We start from the raw sequence: 26,205 nt of genomic DNA, 5'->3' as shown, positions 1-26,205 counted from the left end.
CTTGGGCCATAAACAAAAAAATCTAAGACTAAATAACTACTAGCAGTTTTTTGTGAATATGTGAAAATAAAAACACTAGTTTAATACTTGAAAAGTATTGCATAGGAGTTTTTTATTTCGAATAAAGCTAGAGAGATATTGTAGTTCTCTTTTCACTTATGACCTCTCACATGTATAAATCCTTTTGAATTTTATTTATTCTGTTTTAGGAAGGTAAGTGAATAATTTCATCAATTTTGTGTTACTTCAATATGTTTCTCCTAATTTTAAAGAAAACCATTTTAGTGTTCTCTAATAATATATATAACATGCTTTTACAGCAGGAAGAAAAACATCCTCAAGCTATAACCTCTATTGTCTACTGTGAAACTATTAGTATTTATTCAGAGTCTGAAGTCTGAAAAATATAGTCAAAAATCTTATCACAAGAGATTACTGGATGATCAAAATTTACCTGGATTAAAAATTTAGAAGTGGCTATCCTATTACTTAGCTGAAGTGTTGAACCCTTCTCTCAGTTGAGATGTGAATGCCCTAAAACCTAGGCTACAAGCTTAACTTTACAAGGAAGATGGGCATATATATATTTTAAATGCTACTTTACAGTGTAGGGTTTTTTCATTCATTTTTTTATCAGGAAGCTTCTAGGTTTCTTGGTTTAAAATAGATATCCTGATTAAAATTAAAGAATCCAACACTTTCCTCCATTACAGCAATATTAAACCTAGATACATTTTAAAAAAGTTTAAGGTACACAAACTTTTTCAGCCATCTAAAATACAAGAACCTGCGGTTTCCTTCACATTCTTTGTGTTTTATACAAAAGGCAGCATGTGAAGCTGAACTGAAATCTAAGAGCTTATTGTGATAATGGCAGTACTGCTATTGCCCTTCTGAGGAAAGATAAAAGATATCAAGGACCTGTAAATCATTTTAATGAATAAAAGAGTAGTGCATAGGGTATTACCATTTATTGAGATTTCTTTACGTTCTTTCTTTCCCATCAGTCTCCAATAAAGCTTCTTGCAAGATTGGGACAGGTGCATCTTTACTTCCAGAGTTCTCTAACCTGACCCTCAGAATGAGTTTATTATGGTGAAAGAAACTTCAGCAGAGCTGGGAGAGCAAGGCAACAAATGATCATCTCTGATGCTCACAACAGCTCCTTCCAGTTCAGGATTTTGCACAGCAGTGAAGTCAGGGAATTTTCCCCATGAACTTGGACAGAAGGACTGTGCCAGGAAGATTACCTAAACAGATTAAGTGCAATAAATTTTATAGTTTAACAGAACCATGCAGTGACATTAAAATGCAGTATGACTACAGTGCTTTGTCTTTGAACCCACAGCCAGGGACCACTTCATGCACTCTCTCAGCATGGCATAAGGCAGTTTAATAGGGCATAGCAATACTGTAAAGCTATTTGGAGCAGGAATAAAGACTGCCCTAATTACATGAAATTCTTACCAGAATTTTGCTGTAGAGTTGGAACTTAGGCAGAAAGACCAACACCACATGATAGACAGAAAAAAAAAATAGCAGCCAAAAATCCAGATCATTACAATAAGTATTTAAGAATATTAAGAATCAGCCAAAGTCATGTTTATCAGGCTGGAATTTGTTTTCTGCTTGAGACAGTATTTCTCATAACATTATGAGAACTAAGGAAAAAAGATAACAGAAACATTGTCAGTTTTGCTTACAGTTAGCAAATCTATTACTGACAGAATTTTGTCTCACAAAAGTGAGACCTGTCCCTTTAATGCTAAGAATACATGAATTAAATAATCCTCTTTTTGAGTTTTTGTATATATGAAGAACCATAGTCCCAACAAAATTGTCCATTGTGCATGTAGCTGCTCAATTCATAAAAGATAGATTTGTGACTTTTGACTCTTAAACTGCAGATGTGTGCAGAGAGGATCAGACCTAAGCATAATACTTGAAAATTATTTTAACTAATTGTAAATGACCATATGCCAGGTTTCATCGGTATAACGGACTGGTTAGAAGACACATTCATGTCTACTGCATATTTGAAATGTCTGTGCCAAATATAATCCTTAGATAGCAACAGGACCTTGCAAATCATGGTAAAAGCCCATGAACAATATGAGGTTTTCCTTGTAGTCGTGGCTCTTCCTCAGGGTGGATTTGAAGACCCATAAACCCTTCCTCCCTTAGCCAAACATAAGGTAGCTTGATTTGAAAACAACTATCTTTCATGATATTTACCTTTCTTATGCTGTACCCAGCATATCTTGCAGGCTGGTTTTTACACTAATAAAACCCAGTGGAAGGCATGATTGGGGACCATTAACCTTTAGAACACAAAAAGCTTAAGCTCAGGGAATATTTCTGAGCTGCCTCACAGGGCTTTGAAGCCACTGTTTCCATCCTTCATCTAAATTGCCTGAATTCATTTTCAGGGCTGATAAACTGTCAAGTGAATTATGAGACATGGGCCTTGGGTTAATTTATAGAAATGCTCCTGCACCAATGCTGAGTAAATCACCTTTCTTGGTTGACTATACCTGCTTCAGCATTCAGAACTTATTTTGGCCCTTTACAACCTCTGCATTTCAAACTCTCCTTTCTTCATTTAAAAAAAAAGTCCTAATTTACTAAGCATTATTAGGAGGGGCATTTTTTATCTCATCTTTCACACTCTTTCAGATACAGTAGTAGCAATACAATATGTAAACAGATGGTCAAGTTGACTTATTAATTATTTTTTTATTAAGATGAGAAAGTCTGTCTCACTAGTCTGCCAGCACTTCACCTGTCAAAAATTAGTTCAAAGGAATAATTCACCTTTTATCTTCCTGTATTCAATGGCTAGACAGACTGCAATTTATGCTTATCTGGCTAGCTGAGTTCAGAGGCAATTACAAGGAAATCCTGTACTTGCCAGTTACCTTTCAGTGTTGGGCTTTGGCTCTTTATTTCCATATGTGTTCAATATAGGTAATATGGAACTGGAAATAGTTTGGCTGTCCCTTTTTAATTAACTATTTTGCATATTTTATAGATGAGGGAGACGAGTACCTCAAGCTGAGATATTCCCATGAAAATTGCTAAGAAAAAACAATTAATCACTGCCATGTTTTGCTTACCTTTGGGTAGCTCTCAGATTGACATTAATGTTCATATTTAAATATTTGTATAATTGGACATTCAAATATAACAACTAGAGTATAAATTGTCTTACTGAGAGAAAAGTTGTGAATATATTTCTTTGGAAAAAGAGACAAAAGTAAACTGTTCACACTACTTTGGGGTTTTTTTGCATACATCATTGTTGTCTCTTAGCATTTCAGTTTGGGTAAAATCTATTTATACTTCAATCTTTATAGTATATGCATGATTACTTCTCAAATCCTGTATCAACAAGATCCTTCTCATGGTAATGGCTGTAAAGACCTTGCATGTATGGCAATTATATATAATATGCCCCTAGAGAATGCTTAGATTTCTTAGCACTATGTAAGCATCTTGTCATGGTTTAACCCCAGCTGGCAACTGAGCTGCATACAGCTGCTCACTCACTGCCCCTGGAGGGGATGGGGAGAGCATCCCAAGAGCAAGAGTGAGGAAACTCATGGGCTGGGATAGAGGCAGTTTGGTAGGTCAGGCAAAATCACCACTTGTGAAAGGAAAGCAAAACAGGAATTCATTCACTGTTCCCATGGGCAGGCAGGTGTTCAGCAGCCTCCCTGAAAGCTGGGCTCCATCATGCCCAGGGGTGACACCACCACACCAAAAGCCTCATGCTTTCTTCTTCTTCTTCCCCCTGCTTTGTGCTGAGCGTGAGGCCCCGGTGTCTGTTTGGCTCAGCTGTCCCAGCTGTGTCCCCTCCCAACTCCCTGTGCACCCCCTGCCCAATTGCTGGTGGGGTGAGGTGAGGAATACAGAAGACCTTGACTATGTGTGAGCTTTGCTTAGCAATAACTAAAATATCCCTGAATTATCAACTCTTTCCAGCACAAATCCAAAAGGTAGCCCATAACAGCTGCTATGCAAAAGCATTACACATCTGGAAACCTAAAAATCCTATGACTGAACAGAATTTACCAGGCAGTCATGAGCTGTAAATGGGGGTGATAGAAAGTATTTCTTGTTCAGAGAAGAGGTACCATACCAATCATCACATATCTAATAGTTATCAGTCACTTCTCTACCAAGAAATCTCCATCACATTTGCACCCATTACAATTGTTTTCAGTAACAAAATCAGGATCAGTAAATTTGCATCCTGTTTCCTGCAGCACCTCTTACTAAAAAAAGCACCACATTGCTATGACATACTCCTAGCATTTAATATTTGAAAGCAAGATGCATAGAATGGTAACATAAACCCAACAGAGTTTTTAGCTTCTGAGGTCTTTAGGCTTTGTTATATATTTGGCACAAAGAACTGTGAAGATCTGCAAGGAGAATGATTTGATTTTTTTTCTTTTTTCAATTAGAATACTTTGAAGCAAGTTACTTTTTTTGCTCTGAGTTTTTTCCTGACCTGAATAATTGGAATGGTAATGTGTTCATAGATCAGAAGTGCATTCTGAAACTTAATTCCCTTGGCACCATAGACAATGAGTATTGAAATGGTAAGCGTTATTTTCTGAGGTCCTGATCTTACAAAGAGCACAGTGTAAAAACTTGGGAAGAGCAAAGTCCCTGTGTGTGGGGAAGGGGTGTGAAGGAAGATGAAGGTGAAAGAGGTTGTGATTGACTGGCACCACTTTCATCCCTGCTATAGAAATGGCTGTACTGGTAGGCATTTCCCACTCCTTGTCTTCTATACATACACAGGGGTTGTCAGCTGTCCTGAATTTCTTCGCTTTTCTTCCTGCACATCATCAGAAAGACATTCTGTCCAAACACAGAAGCCTTCAGACTTTGTTGTAAGGCCTTGATAGCCCCATGTAGAGATGTTCTCCCCAGTCACAACACAAAGTTCTTTACTCACAGAATTATCCAGGTAAGACACACAGCTGCACATCCATGCAGCATTTCCATCCAGAGCAAACCACTGTGACTTTACAGAGGTCACAGCCCCAGTGGAGGGACTGTTCTCTGGATTTTATGTTGCTCTCACTGTAATGTCCAAGCTTAATAAACAGAATGTAATTTTAAAAAATTACCAAATATACAAGAAACAGGCTGATCAGTCATGCTTATTGTAGTAATGCATTTTCTATTATTTACCTTTGGAAGGTATATTTGGGTTATAAAGACTAAATTGATTGTGTTTTCTAATTAAGAAGAAAATGAGGAAAGGGGCTGAATATTTATTTCAGAATTGCAGTCTACAGTATTTAAAATGCATGACGAGCTACAGTCTTGCTTCCTAATTACTTAGTCCCTGTCACTTCTCATTAACATGTAAATCATGTTATAAACATAGTAAAGGTGGAGTAAAATATGTCCTGAGGGGAGGGGGCATACTGGAAAATTGCTCTGGGCAGTGTGGTGATGAGAGTGTTTCATTTGCAGCTCATCTGTATTCCACTCCTATGGGAAGATGCATATATGAGATTTAAGCAATCATATTTTCTTTGTCCTAGGCTGGAGTGGTTGTTGCACTTAAACAAATTGATCTCAAGGTTTTAAATTATCTACAAGGAAATTAGCATACAAAATCTAAGACTATCAAAAATATTGAGAATACGTTTAAGGAGTAATTGTATTCTTCTTTAAAAAGAAATAAAATCTGCTTATGATTTTAGGTGATAGTCTTGAAAATAAGAACATTGCTAATAAGATGTTTTGATTCATAGCAATCCACCAGCAAAAGTCTCTTGGCTCCCTGCTATATAAAAATGGATTATACATTAATAAGACAACATTCAGAATATTCAGAATTACTCACTTGTCTTTTAGTATCTAATATTTAATATTTGTAAGAATAATTGTTTCAAAACAAATTCATGCAATATCATTAACACTTTTTACTTACTCAGAGGACTCTGCTTCTGAAAAGACATCAAGGCCTATAATTTTAATGAGAAAATCAGTTTATACATATGATTTTGCTCTTATTTTACTTACCTGTCATTGACTGAATGATGAATAAGGTAGAAGTAGAAGGTCTTCTTCTCAAACACTACACTCCAATATGAGGGAAAATATATACTTCTAAAAAAATATAATTTTGGTGCTTTTTTCTCTATGAACAACTACTTCGGAGTCCTTTGTCTGAATGAGAAAACTGAATTTGAAAATTTTGCCTTCTCCATGTAGTGAAATCTTACAATGACTCATGAAGAAAAATATTTGGACTAAATATTATAAAGGAGTGAGTGGCTTATATGTATTTAGCATAGTTAGTAATCTGATCTAGCTCAAATTTCAGTGAGCTGGTGAAACAGAAATAAAAGTTCTAGAAAGACAAAAATGAGAAATTAACATGTTATTGTTTCATTAAAATTAGCTTAGAGCACATAATTATATATATTATGTGTATATCATGTTATGCTGTACTTTTTAGCGCTTTCCATATGAATATGGCAGCATATTTTAAAAAGAGATATTGGCAGTGATTAGTGGACAGCTGGGACTTTTGGCATGAAGGATGTGTATTTCACACATCTAGAGCTTACTGAAACATCTAATATTGAGGAAAAGATGAATTTCTGTCCCATCTTGAGAAAGGGGAAACGATTTTCTTTATTCTGGGAGGAATGATTATCTCATTCCCCAGCTTCTGCAGATTTTCATGACAGCTGGTTTCCCTAGACCATGCCCTGTTATCTGCCATTACATCCACTCACAAAGCATCAGTTCAATCATTCCACTGAAATGATGTGTTATGGTTAGCAATAGTGTAGGTGAAGGTAGCAGCTTTGATTAGAACAATTTGCTTGCCTCTGAGTCTCCCTACTTCAGGAAGCCAGTACTCTCAGGAAGACATTGTACTCAGGTTTAGTGTTTTATTCACAGACAAAAGAGCTGGAGATATATATTTTAGTGAATTAATTGAAATTTTAGACACTTCTTTGCAGTGGATCTTTTTAATTAGATGGCAATGACAGTACAATAACTGCTCCCTCATCTTGCCTTGTGGTTTGCTGGACATACAAGGCTCTCAAGCAAAAAGGAGATAATGGTTTCAGCAAACAGTAAGGGAACTTTAAACTTCCTGAGTTAAGAATATTGAAGAGATTTGAGAAGATGAAAATGAGATGAGAGTTTTGATGAAGGCAGAAAGAAAAGGGATGTTTTTCAGGATGGTTCTTGCAGGGATATGGGCTGAAATAAAGCTGTCATCACACTTTTTGGTAGAAGTCAGTGTTTTCAAAAATCTGTTGATTATTACAAGAAGTAAAAAGTAAGAAAGGTAATGTATCTTCAGTTAAAAGAACCTGCACGCAAACTTGTCTCAGCATACCAGGAGGAAAATTAAAGTGGGATTAGTCCTTACATTTTAATGGTTTTCCCTAAAGAGAGGGAATTTAGTTCATACCTGAAGCTGGATTCTGGCTAAAGGGTCACAGTCTGTAATTTCACAACAAAGTGATAATAAAATGGATTTGCAGACCCTGGTACACTTGTGTGCTTGAGTCACACAGGAGGCAATGTCTTTGCTCAGAGTGGCAGGAAGAGGGAGGAGATGGGAAGTGACAAATTTGGGTCTCTCAGAGGTTATGTAAGGCAGTGCCAGGGCAGGAGGAGCTGAGGCTGCCGGGGTCAGTGGCCTGGCTGCTGGGCAGCTCAGCCACACTCAGCCCCAATGGGTCAGCAAAGCCTCAGGGGGGCTGACAGGGAAGGCAGACCTTGCTCTTCCCATCTGCAAGGGCTGAAGGAGCACAGATGCTGAAGAAGTTGCGAGTCAGCCCCTTTCTGAGCCTCCTGGGGGCTATGAGTCATGAGGAACAGTACCTTATATAGAAAAAGATGCTCTTTAGCAAGGGTGGAAAAAGGAATTCCCTAAAGCCCATGGTTTGTCCTCTGGCACTGCTATCCTTTAGTTACTGATGGCACTCCAGCCCAAAAACAGTTTCCACATGGGTCAAGCTGAGTTCCCTGTTGAGCACCAATTTCCTTAAGCCAATAACTGCTTACCTGCCATCACAGCAGCATTTCACCCTGCCTGCTTCATTAGCTTGGAAAAGAGTGTTACTCTAGGAACAGGCACTTAACTTCCCCTTTGACCCATCCCAAGCCCACTTTCCTGAGGGCACTTTTGCTCACAGAGTATTATTCCCCAGCCACCAGCCTTGCAGGACTAGAAGTGTGCAAACTCACTCAAAGATTTGGCACAAAGTGTCATGCATAGGGCCAGCAGGAATCTGTGACCTGCTGGAAAATAACAGGAAAACACCGGAAAGGTGACCATTTTCTCCAAAATAGAATGGAGGATCTGGTGAGTTAGCACTGAAGTACAAGGTCCTAAAATGCATCACTTACTGAGGGCAAAAATGTAGAGGGACAAAAAGATCTAGCACCAACAGCAACCTTTGGAGGACTGCAATGACGAATGGATGGGAAAAGGAATGACCACAGGGTCTGGGCAGGCATTACAGTGAATAGGTTTTAAGTGATGCTCTACAGAAAATAATTATTTTTTCTTCTGTACTTGTCTTTTGCTGTCTCTGTGATTTCTTAATGGTTATTTGAAAAAATAATCTAAAGGCAAAGTCGTGTAAGAGATATCAACAAAAACTGTTAGTTTCACTTAATGATAAGTGGAGAAGAAGAGTTAAGTAAACCAGAAAATGGACAGTTAAGAAAAGTTTCCTGGTAACTAAACAATTATGTGGAGGGCAAGGCAGAAAATGAAAATTGAAATAGAAGTTGGAGAGAAGCTATGAACTTTGGTTAAATTTTTCCATTTGAATTCTGACCTGTTAGTAAAATTTTCTGAGCCAGACAAAAAATTGGAGGCAGCCTGGGAACAGTGCTCAATGACAGTGACATTTCCTGACAGAGCAATTCTTTGCATATCAGTTGTAATAATTGTATTCAATCTGACAGCAACAGTTTAACCCATTCACCAGGGGAATTGTCTTGCTGCGAGACCAGTGATCTATGTTTTCATTTAGATGTCAATCTAGCCTAGTGCTTTATATTTTAAAGGTAGAATTAGCCTTAAATGATTGTACTAATATGATAAACACCATCTCTCCTTGAATTGTTTCACAACAGAATCTTAAAAAAGCAACTTGTTTTCTCCTGGAGAAAAACTTAGAAATCTAAGGGGTTTTGCCTTTTTCAAAGACAAGCTGAATGAAATCACTTATTTCCTAAGGCAGTTTTCTTTTTTGACCATAAAGGAAAATAATTTTGGGCATCAGAAAGTGTTTTTCCTCCAAATATATCCCAAGTGCTTCATACAGTTTTAACAACTAAAATCCAAGTGCCTGTGCCATTTTCTTACAGTATGAGTGGGTTTTTATTTTTTACATGAGAGGCAGGAGACCCTATCAGGCTGGAAGACAGAAACATCAGATGAAAATCAGTTAAATACATCCATTCATTGTAGAAATTATGCTGCCCATAGAAAACTTAATGGTGGGTGGAAATGGAGAGAGATGAAAATCCTGTGTGACTGGCCAAGCTCAGAGGGTTGGAAGCTGCTTTAGATGCACATTCGGTTGTCCTTTGAAAACTGTCAAGCCTTATAAATGCTTCCCAGGCCTGTTTCTCTGCTTCTGCAATACTGCTAGCTGCTGCAGAAAATATCACCAGAATAAATCTTCAGAAATTACACCCTGCCACTGGGTTGTACTGAAGATGATGGGTGCCTGAATAGACTTTGAAATACAGCTAAAGTAGTCACTAAATGCATTTATGGTGTGAAAAACTCACCGATACAGGATAGTCTATTAATAGAAGGTGTGAGCTTAATTGCAAAAGGGAAGAAAAGAGGAGAGGTAGGGAGAGCATTGTAGGTAACCTTCAGGACATGAAGACTTGTAGCTTTTAATATACAGCTGTTTTCTGTGTGGTGCTATTGGCTTAGGTGGTGAATTGTTTATATACCATGTTAAGGATTATGGGAATGGCCCACTCTTCTAAAAGACTGGGCAAAGGGAACAAGCAGAAAGTTTGAAGACACTTGCAGAAAAAAAAATCAAAACAAAAAAAATTAAATGCAAGTGAAAGAAGGAAAGATTTTTTAGAGAGATTACAAAAAGAAGGAAAATAGAGATGGGGAAAAATAATGAAGATAGTTTGTGTTTTTGGAGAAAATCAACATATGTTAGTGTGGAGGGATAGAATGTAAGAAAATAGTGCAGAAGGCAGTCTCACACCTGAGGGGTTGCAGCTATGCTGATGACCAAAGATTAGGAACAGGCCTGCCCTTAACAGGCCACAGCTGTGTCCAGTAAGAAGATGAGTGCTACAAAAGAGTGGGTTAGCTGGGTGAAGGGAGAGCTGCAGTTTGTTGGTTGTGCTGTGAAGAGAGTTGGAGTTTGTTTGTGCTGTGAAGAAGAAGGAGTCAGGCCTGTGAGGAGCTGCATGTGAGAAATTGCCAAGAAGGTATGGGAACTTTTGCAATAAGATGACAACATGTTAGCTTAAAAAATTATCTAATTAATTGTTTGACATAACATAGAAAGCTACAGTACATCTATGAATGGACAAAGTTTTCAGTGCCATGCTGTGAAGACAAGGTTTATCTGCTAGCCCAGGTAGTTGGCGTGGTGGAATTTTTTCTTTAGATTAAGTCTGATTTCTTATCCCATGGACCCTTGAGAAATAAAGGCTGTAGAGCACTCCCTGAGCTTTTAGTGGAGATACTTAAAAATTTTCCTTGCAGAGAGATGAGGAAAAACTTAAAGTAAATAACCAACATGATGGTGAATGACTGTTCAACTGAAAGTAATGGACATTGATTCAATACAAAGTTCTTTTAATAGACCTTGTTTGCAGGCTCAACATTTACTTGATCAATGTATTTACACCAAGGTAAGGGATCTGTGTGTTACTGTATGGAACACAATGAGACATCATGGCAATGTTTAACTACTGTCTAAAATCCTTGCAGAAATAAAAATAGAGTATTAAATGCACATATTCCCATGCCAATCCTTAAATGAAAGACAGATGATTTGAACAGGTTTAATTTTATCTAGCTTCAGTCCTGTTAAAGAGAGTTGTCTAATTTCATGCTAGTCACAAAGGCTTCCTTTCCAGTAAATGGAATAAATAGGCATAGCTGAAAGATAAATAATCTGGCCTACTTTAGAAGCTATTTTAGGATGAAACGTATTATCTTTTGGAGGTGCTTGTTTCTCTTTGACAAGAATGAAGAGAACTGACTGTGACTGACCTAGAGTAAAAGGTTTAACTTTTAGACCCCTCAAACAGGGTAAATCAGTTGCATTCTTTGTCATATGAAGGAGGGTCAAAGTAAAACACTGGTATGCCAGTAAGAAGAGTTTTAATTTTTTTTTCACAAAGCATGAGTTGTTGTGTGTTAGTAATTCAGATCTGGAGTAATTGAAGAATCCCCTTTGTTCTGCCTTTGTTTTCTCACTGTTACCCACAGGTCTTGCTGGTCTATGCTTCAAAAGCTATGTCATAGAAGTTTCTGAGGAGTTAAAATACGATGAGTTTTTTTTAAAAAAAAGAATACTTTGTGGAGGATTTATATTTCCATATTTTGTATGTTCTGCTGAATAGCATAGTAAAGTTAAAAATATCTTCCAGTATGAATTTTTCAACAAACAAAATGTCTTAGATGTTTCTGAAAATTGTGTAAAAATAGAACCAAAAAAAAAAAAAAATCAAATGTAGAACAGCACACAGAAATGCTGCTTATTCTGATAGATGACTATAGATTGCTTATTGTTTGCTTTCACTGGGTGTCTTGTTTTGAACGGGTTGGCAGCAGTTTCCCAGGAGCTGTCCTGAACATTTGTACCTGTGTTTGGGTTATGTGCTTCTCACAGTACCACACTAAAGATGATGTTGTGCTCATCTTCTGGACACTTTCCCAGTGTTATGTGGAAGCGTTCTTGTACATGGATCAAAATATGGTATTTCCACATATACACAGTCATCTATTTGCTGTTGTGAAACACTGATTGTAATGAGCCCTGTTGTTTTAAGTAAATATTTGAGGTTCCATCTGAGCAGATCTCTTATTACGTGGCAAATGGCCTTGTTACAAACTGCCAAGGAGATGCAGTGCAGAGCACGCACAGTTGCGGTCCAAATGCATACAGCTGCATGTGATTCACTGCAGAAACTGAAAACCTGATAATGTCATTTGCATGACTTCATTTTTCTCATTATGCTATTCTCTTTATTACAATTTTGAAGTTACAGATTTCTACTAAGTAAATTGTTGGCTGTTTTAATCTATGTTTAAGGATTTCATTTTCCTGTTTATTGAAAGGGCTTTAAAAACAGGAGCCACTCTTAGCAGAGCTACTGTACTGTATCGTTGTGATGTTAAATCTGTCAAGGACACGAAATAGCATCATAACATTTTGACTGAGTACAAGTGACTGTGCTGTAGTTTTGAGATTGTGGCTTGCAAGTCAAGTGTCAGTAGAGGTAACTCATTAGCTACAGGGCTTTCAGTAAAAGACCATGTAGTGGATTGGCAGTCATGTATCAGCTGTATCTTCACAAGTGGGGTGGGGGTTTTTGCAGAGCAGAGGTTCTCAAAAGGTTTGCTTCTAGGTAAGCAAATGTATTTTGGATCCCTAGGTTTCAATCTCTTCCTTATTAATATTATTCAGATAAGGAGAGAAGATGAGGAAGGGCTATTTATCTGCCCTGACATTAAAAAGAATTAAAAAAGAAAAAGGGCAACAAACATGCATACGCAAATAAATATCGCCCCCCAACCCAAAAGTAAGATTTCACAGTTCAGAAACAGTTTGTACTGTTCTGATCAGAGAACAGTACAACCATACACTGACTGCTTTGCTCTGGGCAGTCATCATTTGTATAGAACACCTGATATTACCACTGTTTTGAATTGATGTTTTTCACTTTTTTGTTTTAAACATGATTTCAGATAGTATTTTCTTGTTGAACCCACCTGTTTTTAAAATAGAAGAGGAAATAGAGCATCTCATATAAGAGATGTCTTAATAAAGAACACATGAGCAACTTCAGCTTTCTGCAGTCGTTAATGGTGCTAATTAAGACTGCATTTTCTCACCCTCTCTTTGGACTCATGAGTCAATCATCTGGAGAAAAGTCAATAGTGTCAGCAAGGTGACAGAAAGTTTCTTGAGTTTTGTTGTCTGAAAAGCAGATTTTTCCTGTAAACTGTCATCAGTTATATGTAACATGTTTTCTAGGTTCTATATTCAACAGTCAAAATAACTGCAATTTCTCTTTCTAAGCAGCAAGTCTATATCAGGTTTTTCAAAGGTATTTTAGTGAAGAGAAGTGAATAGCAGCTATGTTTTTCATGAAGGGAAAGAAGCTTGTTTGAATCACCACAATCTTCCTCTAGACTTGATGGGAGTTTGAATAATCCTAGATACAGGTTTAAGTGAGAGTGAAAAGGACTGTCAATAAAAAAACCTCCAACTAAGGGTAAAGTATTTTATGTATCTGGTATGATATAAATGTCTAAATGGTATGAGAGCTGTTGGAAGGTGTGGGAGCTACAACAATCTTATCTCAGTCATATAGGAAGAAGAGGGCTTTTTCAGAAATACATTGGTCTGTTTGAGACAAGACCATGAAATTCTCCATTTAGATCAGTTCAACAAATACAAATTTGAGAAAGGATAATAACTTTTTGGGGTTTGGTTTTTTTTTTTATGTTCTTAAAAAATAAATAACATTTTTTATAAAATAAGATACCAAAAGGATAATATTTCCCCCTGTATTTTCAGACTGTGATGTCTTAAAGTCATATAGAAAAAATGTCCTGTGATTTCTAACTTCTTTTGTTATGCAGGAGATACCATTGAAGACTTTAAGTCATGATTTTAAGCAAATCAAATCTGACTCTTGTACTCAGAGATTACAGTAAGAAAACTATGGCTCTTGGAACACCAACAGCAACACCATAGGAGATTTACTAAATCCTGGTGTCTGTATCATGTGTCTAAAATCTTAAATAATAAAATAAGTGAGCAATGGAACATAGCAAACATGAAAAGATCTGTTTCTGTGAGCCACTCATTATATTGGTCCACTAAGGGCATGAGACTGTGGGAGGCAGAGCTGTATGCAACATTTCATTTTTTTAATCTGTCAGCCAGAACAATAGTTTTGAACATGGATGTTAAAGAAGTACTGCTTACTTCTGTGAGAAAATTTGTCATTCATAGTCAGGAAGAATCTAGTAATCTTTTTGTGAGTGCACCCTCAGCAGTTTTGCCAGCGATACCAAGCTGCGCGATGTTGTCGACACGTTGGAGGGAAGGGATTTCATCCAGCAGGACCTGGACAGGCTTGAGGGGTGGAACTGTGTGAACCTTGTGAGGTTCAGTGAGGTCAATTGCAAGGTCCTGCATGTGAGTTGAAGCAATCACAAGCACAAATATAGGCTGGGTGGAGGATAGATTGAGAGAAGCTCCCAAGTGAAACCCTGGAGTTCTGCATCCAGTTCTGGGGTCATCAACATAAGAAGGGTGTGAGTGAGTCCAAAGGGGAAAGCAGAGATTATCAGAGGTCTGGATCACCTCTCCTATGAAGAGGCTGAGAATGATGGATTTATCTAGTCTGTGAAAGAGAAGGTTCTGGGGTGACCTTAGAGCACTTACCAGTACTTCAAGGAGATTTCGAGAAAGGTGGAGAGGAACATTTTACAAGGGCATGTAGTGATGCAAGGAGCAATGGCTATTAACTGAAAGAGGGCAGGTTTAGATTAGATATTAGAAAGAAATTCTTCCCTGTGAGGGTAAAAGAAGACTGGAGATACTGGAACAGCTTATCCAGAGAGGTTGCAGTTGCCCCATCCCTGGAAGTGTTGAAGACCAGGCTGGATGGAGCTGTGAGCAGCCTGGTCTAGTGGGAGGTGTCCCTGACCATGGCAGGGGGTTTAGAATGAGATGATCCTTAAGGTCCCTTCTAATCCATCTGTTCTATGATTCTATGATCCTCAAAGCACAGATTGTTCAGTTTAGTTGGTGTGAAACTTGACTGATGGTAATAAATACATGGTTATTCATTTACAGTTATGAAATGCCTTTGCGGTGGTTTACATCCTTAGTATTGCATTTATATAAAAAAACCCCAATATATTTCTCTTATCTGACTTTACACTGAGAAATTATTTTTTGAGAATTTGATTCCTTTATAGGACTTGGTATCAAAGTAGGAAACCACAGCCAAAAGTGCCAAAGGCTAGAGAGGTTAAGATGATGGCAATGTAATCTTTTAATCAGTATCTCTGAATATGAATTAAAATATAATGCAGAATACAATGTAGAAAGACCAAATGGCGTCATATAAGTTTTGGGTAACATTTCTTATAGATAGAACATCAATCACTATATATTGTGAAAGTATTACTGTACTTCTTAAAAGGAAGTAGCAATAATATGACAACAGTGTATCAAAAATAATCACAACTCCAGCAAACTGATTTTGGGCAAATTAGGAGGGATCATTTTGTTTTCTCTTGTCTTGAATAGAAGCACTAGAAACATCTACTGTAAACCATTAGGTCTGCTGGAAAAATAATTTCCAAGATTCTTTAAAATACAGTTTATTCAAGTCAAATGAAATATTACTGGTCTAGATATCTACTGCTATACCACAGTCCCACAAACAGACATCAAAGGCTTTCCTAGGTTATAAAAGAGCTATCCTTGTGATTTTGGAAACATCTGGAGATTACATCTGGAAGAAAGGCATTCTGAACAGATTTTTAAAAAAGATTAAATTCTCTGAGAATGCAGTAATAGGAGAGCTCTACACAAGTAACTGTGAAATCAACAAGGATGTGAAATAGATTCTGTATTTAAAATAATTCACAAAATTACTGTGTGAGCTAATTAAAGAAGACTAGAGGGAGTTTTATTGCTTGGAGTGTTAAAAATTAGAGTGGATGAGACACTAGGGGGCCTGTTCAAAACCTTTGAAACCTTTTGAAGTCATCATAAGCTTTTCCCTTGAATTTCAGCAGTTTTTCAGTCAACCACACATAGTTGTGCTAAAAGAGTTGCTCTCCATTGTTAAGCTGCGCACTACATCACTGCAAAGTGTTTCAATTTTTTAATCTAGAAATGTGTAAGTGTGAGAAAATAGAAACACTTATATTTTTATCTCTTGGAATGAAATTAGTTGCAATATGAATAGAAAAGATAGATTTCACATAAAGTTAGATGTTTCTGTATTTCTCAGCATTAGTAAGGGATACAAACTCTGTTCTTCGCTAAAACTAACAAATCTTTTGCTAACCAAGATACAAAGATAGGAGAAATTTTCAAAGCAGAAAATTACTACTGAAAAAAAAATTAACTGAATTAGGAGTCAATAAAAAATGCAGGTTTTCGTTATCATAACTAATTAATCAGGTGTAAAAAAGTGTGGACTATAATATGGAACCTAAGAGGAGAGAGCCATCTAGTTCCCATAAGTTTTTCATTAGGTATTCCTACATTCTAGAATAAAATTTTTAAAATACTTTAAAATGAATGAGTACATTCCATTAGACTCGCATATTCATAACTCAGTTGTTTTTTTTTCTTAATAAAGACTAGAAAAGCCCATGTAAAGTTTAACTTCTCCTCCTGTAAGTCTTGTGGAACTGTATTATAGGTAAGAAAAATTGTATTCAAAATTCTGTTTGTGCAGATATTTACATGTATTTAAAATTGCATGTGGAGATGTGAAAAGCTGAAAAGCCATGCGAGTGGAAATTACTCTTCCAATCATTAATGTAACATCAGAACTGGATGCAAGTGTTAGCCACGTGCTTTTGGAAGTGTCTCTGTGATCAGTGTAAATGCTGACCCTTGGCTGTGACAGATTGAGAACAAACTGGAGGAGGGCAGAACCACTGGCCAAACACCAGCTCCTGTGCCAGTGTCCAGGGGATCTGCCTGTGGGAGCTCACTCTCTGGAGCCAAGCCATGTGAAATGACAGCAAAGCAAAGTGGCTGAACTGGTACCTGTTCACTCAAAATCCCTTCTGCACTAGAACTGCTACAGAAATCCGAACTATTCCACTTCTGTCTAAAGCGTCATTAATTTGTATTTCTAAATAACCAAATTCCATACCTTCTAGCAATCTAAGAAATGAAACTAGCATTTTTAAGGCCATCAAAAGATGGCAATTTGTGATGCCTTTGTATTATTTACAGATCAGAGATAAATTTGTAGCTTTTTCTTTCTGGTCATAGTTTTCTACTCAGTGGAGTTAGAGCCTCATCCAACTGGTTAGCTGTGAATTCCATGTATTGAGCACCATTCATCTGTATCTTCTTCACCCAGAGTTATAAGGAAGAAAATTTTTATTTATCAAAGCTTGAGTACCCATTTAAAACACCTAAAAATTATAGTTAAAGTTAATTCCAAGTTGATCCATTGAAATTTACCATTTCTATGGATCCCTGTATGATGAATTTATGTCTCTAAGCCTTGAATAATCCAATCAGTAGTTTCCACTCAAGCAAAACCAGTTAAAGAAGTAGAGCTGAAATCCAAGATGATGATGTTTCAAAAATATCTGTACAGATTATTTAATTGTAAGAGAGTTTTTACTGATCACATTTGTTTTATATCTGTATTTCTCTGAGATGAGTAAACAATAGCTTTTTCATTTCCCCAAAGATTAATGACATTCTGCCCAACACTTTGATTGGTTTAATCAGTGAGTTCCACCAACAAGGTGTGCAGACAGAAAATACCCCAGCCCCGAAAGCTTCTCTTATATTTTTTCTATAACATCTTACTTGGAATAAGAGGTTGATAAAAATTAGCAATAATTTTTTAATTGATGCAACTTCAGTACTATGAAACTTGAAGTTAGTCAGAAAAAAAACCCTCATAATTTTGTCTTCTTATTATAACTAAATACAGAATTCAAAATATTTGCAAGAATAATTTAAAATCAACTGAAATATGGAACAACATAAATTCAGGTTTAGTGATCCCATCTTATCTGTTTGTTTGTGATACAAAGAATAAAATTAAAATTCCAGTGCTGTTCATATTTTTTGGAAAGAACTCTTTTAGAATTATAAAACAAGAGAAAGTAATATGAACCTAGGATAACTCTGTAAGGGAGGGCAGACACTGAGTCCTGACAAAATGGGTTGAAAGTCATTCTGATCTTTTGGCTATAAACAATCCCCAGTGAATAGGATTTGACATCAGATTTTGTCAGTGACTTGGTTTATATAACAAAACCATTACAGACTAGACAGAAATGGCATGTTCCACTCAGGGAAAGCTTAGGGGAAAAAAAGAACTATAGGCATTGCATAATTTCTCTTCAGATAAGTTACATGGAGGATGGGCTTCATACTGTCTTGCCAAAAACCCAGGACTGACAGCCCCTGGATTGGCAGGACCCAGGCAGAGCTGGACAAGGCACAATTGGGTATTGACATCAGAGAGAGCAGGGGAAATACCCCCTTTCTTTGGCCATCATAGCAAAGATGCCATGATGAACAAACCAGGTTTAATGAAACATTCATATGCCAAAACAAACCAGTACAACAATTTTTGCTGAAATTCAAAGCATCTCTGCAGTGTTCCCAATAATGGTAAAGGTGCATCACAGAATACTCTTCTATGTTGTCCCTGAATACTGTTCATTATTTTTTCTTTTACTATCTATCCATAAGTAGGCTAGAATGAATCTTTTCAGTATATATTGATATATATTTCTGAGGCTCTATTTTCTTCCAGTACATTTCAATTACCTAAAGCTGAAACAATACTGTTCTACTGAAAAAATACCCCAGAAAACAAGCAAACAAAAAGAAGCCAGCACCCCGCCAAAACTTCTGTGAGAACAAAAATATCCAAAAAATTCTAGTAATTTGTAGTATTAGAAAGTTTTTACTTACCCAAAGTTTTTCATCTCCAAAGATCAGGCTTTAATAATGTTTTTCAAGTATTTATAGAATATTTTCAGCTTAAGTAATCAAAATACTGTGAAAAGATTTAAATCATGACTTCTTTGTGAAGATGTGAACCTGAAAATGTAATAAGTCACTTAGATTTTCTGAGGTGATGTGAAAAGCTAGTTGAAGAATTAGGAATAGACCAGGCATTTTGTTCATAAATTAAGACACCTTGGCAACCAGAAATTGATTTTAATTTCATTAGCTACACGATTTTCTCCAGTTTTTGTGAAAGAAAAGATTTTCTGTGTAGATGGGAAAATAATTTCAGTGTAATTTATGACTTTCAGAAGTTTCTTCTTTTTTTTCTGAGATATAAAGATTTTTGCAGCATCATAGAAATTATTGCATGCTGTAAGGTTAAAGTAGTTTGCATGTCACTACCAGCAATTTAATGGAACCTAAATATTAGAAAAGACTTTCTTTGGTTCATGGGCTGAGAGATTTAAGGTTTTATTTTTGTTATCACAGTGACAGTAGAGGTATCAATAACCAGATATTTGAAGAGTAATAGTTATTTCAAAGTTCCAGTAATAGATTTTAAAATCTATTTTGTTGTTTGCTATCAAAGCATAGAGAACTTTTGAACCAAAAAATAGTTTTTAGTAAGGCATATCATAAAATTGAAGTAGTGTCTTAGAATATGACATCCAAATAAATAAACAGAGATGAATTGTGTATCAAATTTCCTCCAGGGCTCAAATCTATGAGCATGTAAACTTGCTAATGCAACCTGAATGATTAGGTTCTGTAACTCCCTAAGTTAATTCAAAATATATTTTCTGTGAAGAAATGCTATTTGTGTATGAAACAAGTTGGATGGAAAAACCCTTATGAAGGACAGTGGAAGTTTATTGACAAAATCATGTCAAAACATATTTTAAAAAAAACAAAATGATCTGAAACATATTTAATTATGTTATTCTTCATCCATTCTAAAATCTGAAAAACTGCAAACATAAACATTTATTTATTTCATCAAAAGTTTTAAATCAATTTTCTCGAGGAAGGTAAACGTAAATTCCAATTTAACTCTGCAGAAATGTCTGTGTTATGTAGGAAAGAAAGGAAATGGAAAATAGTGGAAAATGCATTGTTTCAGTCATCTAACATTGCTTAATGATACTACAAGTAGTTGTATAAATTTTTTTATATTAGATTTATGGATTGGTTACTAATAATTTCAGATTATATTAGGCATTTCTTTCTGCAGTCCTCATTTAAAGTGGGCTGTTTCCACTTCAATATATAATTGCCTCAAAGAAGAAATTTCTGTATTAACTGAGAGGTATCTGAATATTTTGTTAGATTGCAAAAATCGTTGTTAGTTTCTCTTTATTATATTAACAAAAAGTCTTGATAAATATGGTGAGGGAAATGTAGAAAATTACCTCCATCAAATAAGATTGCCCTGATGCACATGTAATTGGTCAGAAGCTTCTAAAGTTCTTCCTCAGCAATGTAATGTTATTTGCACAAAGATATTTTTCTAGCCTTAGACATTATCTCTCTGAAAATTAGTAGCTGATAAATTAGGTGCTGATGGAGAGCCAACAGAGTGCAGTCAGCTGTGAGTGTGAAGATAGCACTATTTGCATTCCTTATTATTCATAAAGAATTACAGGACGCCCACACATCTGACATGATTAGAACACGTGAACAGTAGATTAAAATCATTCTGTATTAAATATAGAAAATGAAGTAGAAATGAAAATACGTTTTGGCCATTATAGTAAAGTGATGTTTGTTCAGTATTTCCTAACTGATCTGTGTTTCTGTGCCAGCTGTCTTTTCAAGCAAAAGAAAGCTTTAAATTTTGCTGGAAATTCTTTGCTTTAGATTTCAGTACAACTTACTGCCCAGGAATTACATTGGACGCTGTATTGTAAACCCTAAGTCACACTGGAACTGAGAACTCAGAGGTGATATTTCTCCCTGGCTTACTTATTGTTTTGGTTTTTTTGTTGGTTTTTTTTTTTTTTTTTTTTTTTAATTTTTGGTATTTATTATTTTAATGGGAATTTCTAATGGGAAAGGGTATTATTGGAGTTCATGCATCAGTCTTAAAAGATGGCTGAATCTTTATATTCAGTTAAGCAAATGTAAAGGTACCTGTCCTTAAATAACTACACATAGCAATGTTCAATGTTGCAAAAAATAGGACAAGAGGAACCTAATGTGCCTGGAAAGATACTTGTCTGGAAGTTGGTGTGAAAACTCACAGGATGCAAAAAAAAAAAATGTATTTTGGATCAGCCCCGTGCTCCCTAATCACAATATATACCCAGAGGGGTGTTACTGCTTTCATTTAACTTGCAGTTTTCACAAGTCTGGAGTTCCTGTGAGCGCTTTCAAGTCAGAAGAAGTTTACTGGCCTTTTGTGGCAGAAGTCTGATTGACACAAGCATGTATACTGTCTTTGTGATCAAAACACCCAATCTCTACAATCGGACACTTAAATTCCACTAGACATTTAATCTGTTAGTTACATTGCTATGCTGTAACTCAGTAATAATTACACTAAAATTCCACTGATTTGGGTATCTTTTTATGAGTAGGCACAATCAGTCATCTCTTCACTCTGCCTGCCATCCTGGTCACTGGTCAGCTGTGGTCTGGGTGCCAAGGAGCTGTATTAGCTTGCCGAGCCTGAGGTTATATACCTATATATACCTATTTCAAAATCACACAGCTTCTGGATCAGGAGGCTATAGAAACAGAGATTTTGTTTGATTTGACAGTGTCTGTCATACTTGAGCAAAATTTTTCAAACACTCTCCAGGAAAGATCAAGAGCAGCAGAGAGGATTGCAAATTAAATCACCATAGTTAAGGGTTAGGCACACTTAGCTTCTGAGAGACTTCATGGACCTTTATTACAAAGTTGGTGTGATAGCAGAAATTTGGAGGTGGCAGATGCAAAGTAAAGAATACTTAAATATATATTTGAATTATCTATATACCTCACTGGGCCTAAAGGTATGGAAATTGCTCCTGCTGAGGAACAAGGTACCATTTCATGGAGGTTTTGCTAATAATTCTGTTTAGAGCACTGAAACTTTTAAATAGACAATCACGTTAAGGAGATCAAAGACTAACCAGAAAATAAAATGCAGAGTATTCAGTATCATCTTATCAGTTTAAATTTCCTGTGCTAAATTTTAATCACCTCATTTAAGAAAAAATGAAAGAATTCTGAAGAGCAAAATAAATAGGAGCAGAAGACATTGAAAGTAATGAGGAGATCTTGAGAAGTCTGATGCTAACTTGTGTACACAAGCAAGATGTTATACTGAGAGGTAATAAATTGGAAGTACTGACAATGTAACTTATTAGCTCCTTTTGTGTCTTTTACCTTTATACTAAACAGGAGTACTCATTAAAACTGAAGATAGTCACTCATATTGAATGATAAAATGATTGATATTTTTCTATTTTTTTTTTTTTACTTTGTATGACATTGAATTTGTCTTTGAATAAATTGAATTTTGGAGTTGAAAGTATTAAAAAACACAACAAGATATACACATGACTGAGGAATACCCATAGTCATATCAGATAAAGCATGTCCTTTAGAGAAGGGATACAGACTCACAGATTTCTGAGTATAGGACAAAACATTAACTAATGGCAATTTTGCCTATGGGCTGATTATTTCATAATTGTCAACTGCTGAGTTCCCTTCACCTTCATTTGAAGCATGAGGTGATGGCCTCTGTCAAAGATGGGATGGTGGATTAGATGGATAATTGGTCTGATTCCTCATGACAGCTCAAATTATTCTATGTAAAGTCAAAGTAAAGAAGAAAATCAAGCTTGAACTTTTGTCTGAAGATGAAAGCAACTGTCTAGTGGTGGGGTTTTATGGGGAGGCTAATTCCTGCAAGCATTTCTGCTACACCTAAATAATACTGAAGTGAGAATTTCTGGAGATTGCTCCAAAATGCAATTTCTTGTAGAAGTAGGTTGTGCTAATTTAAGTTCTGGAAAAGGTTTAAAGCTGTATGAAGATGGCCTCCTGTCTGTAATAATATACTTTGCTGTGCTGCAAAGCCTCGTTCACCCAGGCAAAATGCACCAGTAGGTGTGGTAATATTTCTTCTGGCATCTGAGCCAGCTTTCCTTTGACCACTGAAATATATGTGTAGCATCCCATATTCTGCTGTGCGTACTCATCCTTGTGGAACAAACATCACAAGCCACTTAGACTGGTTATGGGCATTTTAAGCCTTTTGGGTGCAATAGATTGACAAGATAAAAATAGATGTAGCTACCTTTCAACATCTACATGATTACCAGGTCTGTATAATGAAGTCATCTCTTCATTAGAGAAATAGCAGGAGCAGTTCTTTTCATGCTGAAGGGTGCTTAAAAGAAAGAAGAGTCCTTTCCTTCCTTCTTGGCTTGCTTCTGGTTTTCAAGGAGAGTATGCACAAACAACCCTGAGTTATTTAATGAATGCAACAAAAAACTTTTCCTCCATGCAATCTCTATTGTACATCAGAACATAGAGAACATTTTGTTTTTCTTCCATGTTCTATTGCTTATTTTTGTGTCTGTTTTTGCACTGTTTTGGGCAGCTGTGGTCACTGGAAGGACAAAATTCTGACTGCGAGATGATGGGAAGCTTAGAAACAGAAAATGAGACTGTTTCTGCAACGAAACAGAATGTATACGTAAAAAAAGAAAATTATAAGACTCATTCTCAAAACAATATATCTCATATTTTCAATAATTACTCATATTGTGAGTTCTGTACTCCTCTAGAATTACCTTTTTTTAGAAGTTGATTACCTTTTTTAGACCTCTTCTAAAAATTCCAGTATGATTTGGTTAGTAAAAGACTTCTGTGGAAAAATAACAGAAAAACAACATTTTCTGGAGCAGCAGCATCTTCTCAAGCAGCAGAAAAAGAGCAGTGCAGCTGTAGAAATATGAGGTCAAATGGTCTTGACCACCATGAATTTACAGCAGTAGCTTTTAGAGCAGCACTTACCTAACCAGTAATGCCAGACGTGTAGTGAGATCTTGAGCGAGTCATGAATTTCTTGTGTGTATTTCTATAGATAGCTGTGTGATGGCCCTTTCAACCCTGTGCTTCTTGGGGCATCTGGGGCATCTTTAAACCACATCGAAGTTATACAAGTTTTCCAGGCTGTCAAACAGGGTCCACTGAATCAGCTCTTTGGTCAGTGACCAGCAGCAGCCCTGCTGGGGGACCAGTGAAATCAGAAACACATTAAATGGATTTTCTTGTACTCAGTGAAGTCTGAGAATAGTGCATGGCATACAAGAATCATGGAGTGAATTTTATGCATTTGGTTTCCCATCTTCTTTATGTAGTGTGCTGGGTTTTGTTTTTCTAGTACTTTGGTTAGTTGTTTGTTATGTGATATCTTTAGCTAGACAGTGTACCTACAAAGGTTAAAATAGGAGAGTCCTGTAAGCAAGAAGGTGGTAGTCCTTTGCTTTGCCTTGCTCAAGATGTAGCTTTTCTGGAATTATTTTCCAATACCCAAAATACAGGAATACAAGGAGAAATATAAGTACAAAATATGTCAATAGCTCCCTACAAAAAGGTGTCTTGGACTCATTTAATACACTCATTTATCAGTGCCTTTATTTTTAGAGTTTTCAGACTTTATAGTGCCAGTGATTGAAAGAAATCCTCCTGTTGATTTGCCTGTATCCTTCCATGTAGTGTGTGGGTTTTTCTGGGAAACTTTGACCAGGAATTGCAGTGATATGGAAGGCTGCTTAGATCATGCAGTTGAAAGTGGCAATTCAAATGTCAAGCACTCAGTGAAAAACTGATTTCCACAGTTTCATAATTAATTCTTCTCTTATGCAGCCTTGCTCATTTTGTGGTCCCAGGTGTGAGAAGCAGCTGGTTGGCTGAGCTTGTGTGGGTGGCCAGCTGTGCCTGGCATGTGTTCTCACAAGAGGAAATTGCAATGAAAAGGTTGCATTACCTAAGAGAACATGCTGTGTCCACAGGTTAGTGTCACACCCTGCCCCACAGAGCAACCACATGAGCCTCTGCTTTTCAGACAAATAAATATATCACAATGGAGCAGTGTCCTAGTGCAGGGATGGTGCAAACAGCAGGTACACCCAACCTGGGAACACAAAATGGCATTTCATGCATGGACTGAATTATATATCTACTTTACATATAGGTGCACCTTTTTGTGTCTGAATCACACAGCTTGACATCCATAGGTAATGTTAAAAATGTGACTGCAATTAGAAGTTTTTCAAAATGTACCATGATACTGTCCCAGGATTCACTGTGGTAATAAAGTCTTCATGTGACAAGGTTTATATTTATCCTAAATGAACAAACTGTATTTAATCTTGCAAATGTCAGTATGATTAGGAAAAAAGTGTTAATGTCAATGTACCTAAATGCCCATTTTTCAAATGATGATAACGTGTTTTTCTTGCATTTTTAGGAAAAGATACAATTATGATAAATGACAGATGCTGTATTTTTCATTATCCTTGGTTGCAAATGCTGGTATTAAGGTTGACTGATGCACATTGCACAAATAGGATGCTTTAAACTATGTACCAAAACACACAGTAAACAGCTTCATGTGGCAGATAGTAATGAGTAATCCTGGACAAGCACAGGCTACCAGTAATACAACCTTTAGGCTATACATTTTTGTATTCTTGCTTTATTAGACATTCTCAAAAAGAAAAAAAAAAAAGTCTTAATTATTAAATGCCCCAGCCAGACAGCAAATGCATAGACTGGATAAGGGGGCTGGAGAATTTATTTATTTCCAATATATCTCACATAATCTGAGTTTTGAGACTTACATACAGTCTGTGCATACAAAGCATTCAAATATCATTTTTAAATCACTTGTAACAAGAAGCAGCTTACAGTTTTACTCAGGTTTTTTGTTTGTGATCTTATTTCACAAGTACACAAGATTTTAAACAATCTTCTATTTTTAGAAATGTAGGAGATATAATTTGAATGTTGAAGAATCATAATAGAGAATAATTGAGGAAAGATTGTTTTGTGATAGGGAGACAAATAAACCTGAGCTGCTAAAGCAGAAGATGGGCAAAAATGAGGTTTGAAATAGTAAATAAATACTGGACATTGATGGATCATGGATTTACAGAGAAAGATGGAGGAGAGGAGGTGATTCTGAAGGAGGTCAAATGCATCCATTGAGACA

At 36.4% G+C, this 26,205-nt stretch overlaps 1 protein-coding gene across 1 annotated transcript in view; it reads left to right on the top strand.

Moving 5' to 3' along the window:
* MAGI2 (membrane associated guanylate kinase, WW and PDZ domain containing 2) overlaps window positions 1-26,205 on the top strand; it is a 704,016-nt gene that overhangs the window by 263,509 nt on the left and 414,302 nt on the right. The window lies entirely within an intron of this gene.

Source organism: Ammospiza caudacuta, chromosome 5 (assembly GCF_027887145.1).
Source record: "Ammospiza caudacuta isolate bAmmCau1 chromosome 5, bAmmCau1.pri, whole genome shotgun sequence".
NCBI lineage: Eukaryota > Metazoa > Chordata > Aves > Passeriformes > Passerellidae > Ammospiza > Ammospiza caudacuta.
Note: the sequence above shows the minus strand (reverse complement) of the source record. Positions and strands in the feature narration are given on the sequence as shown.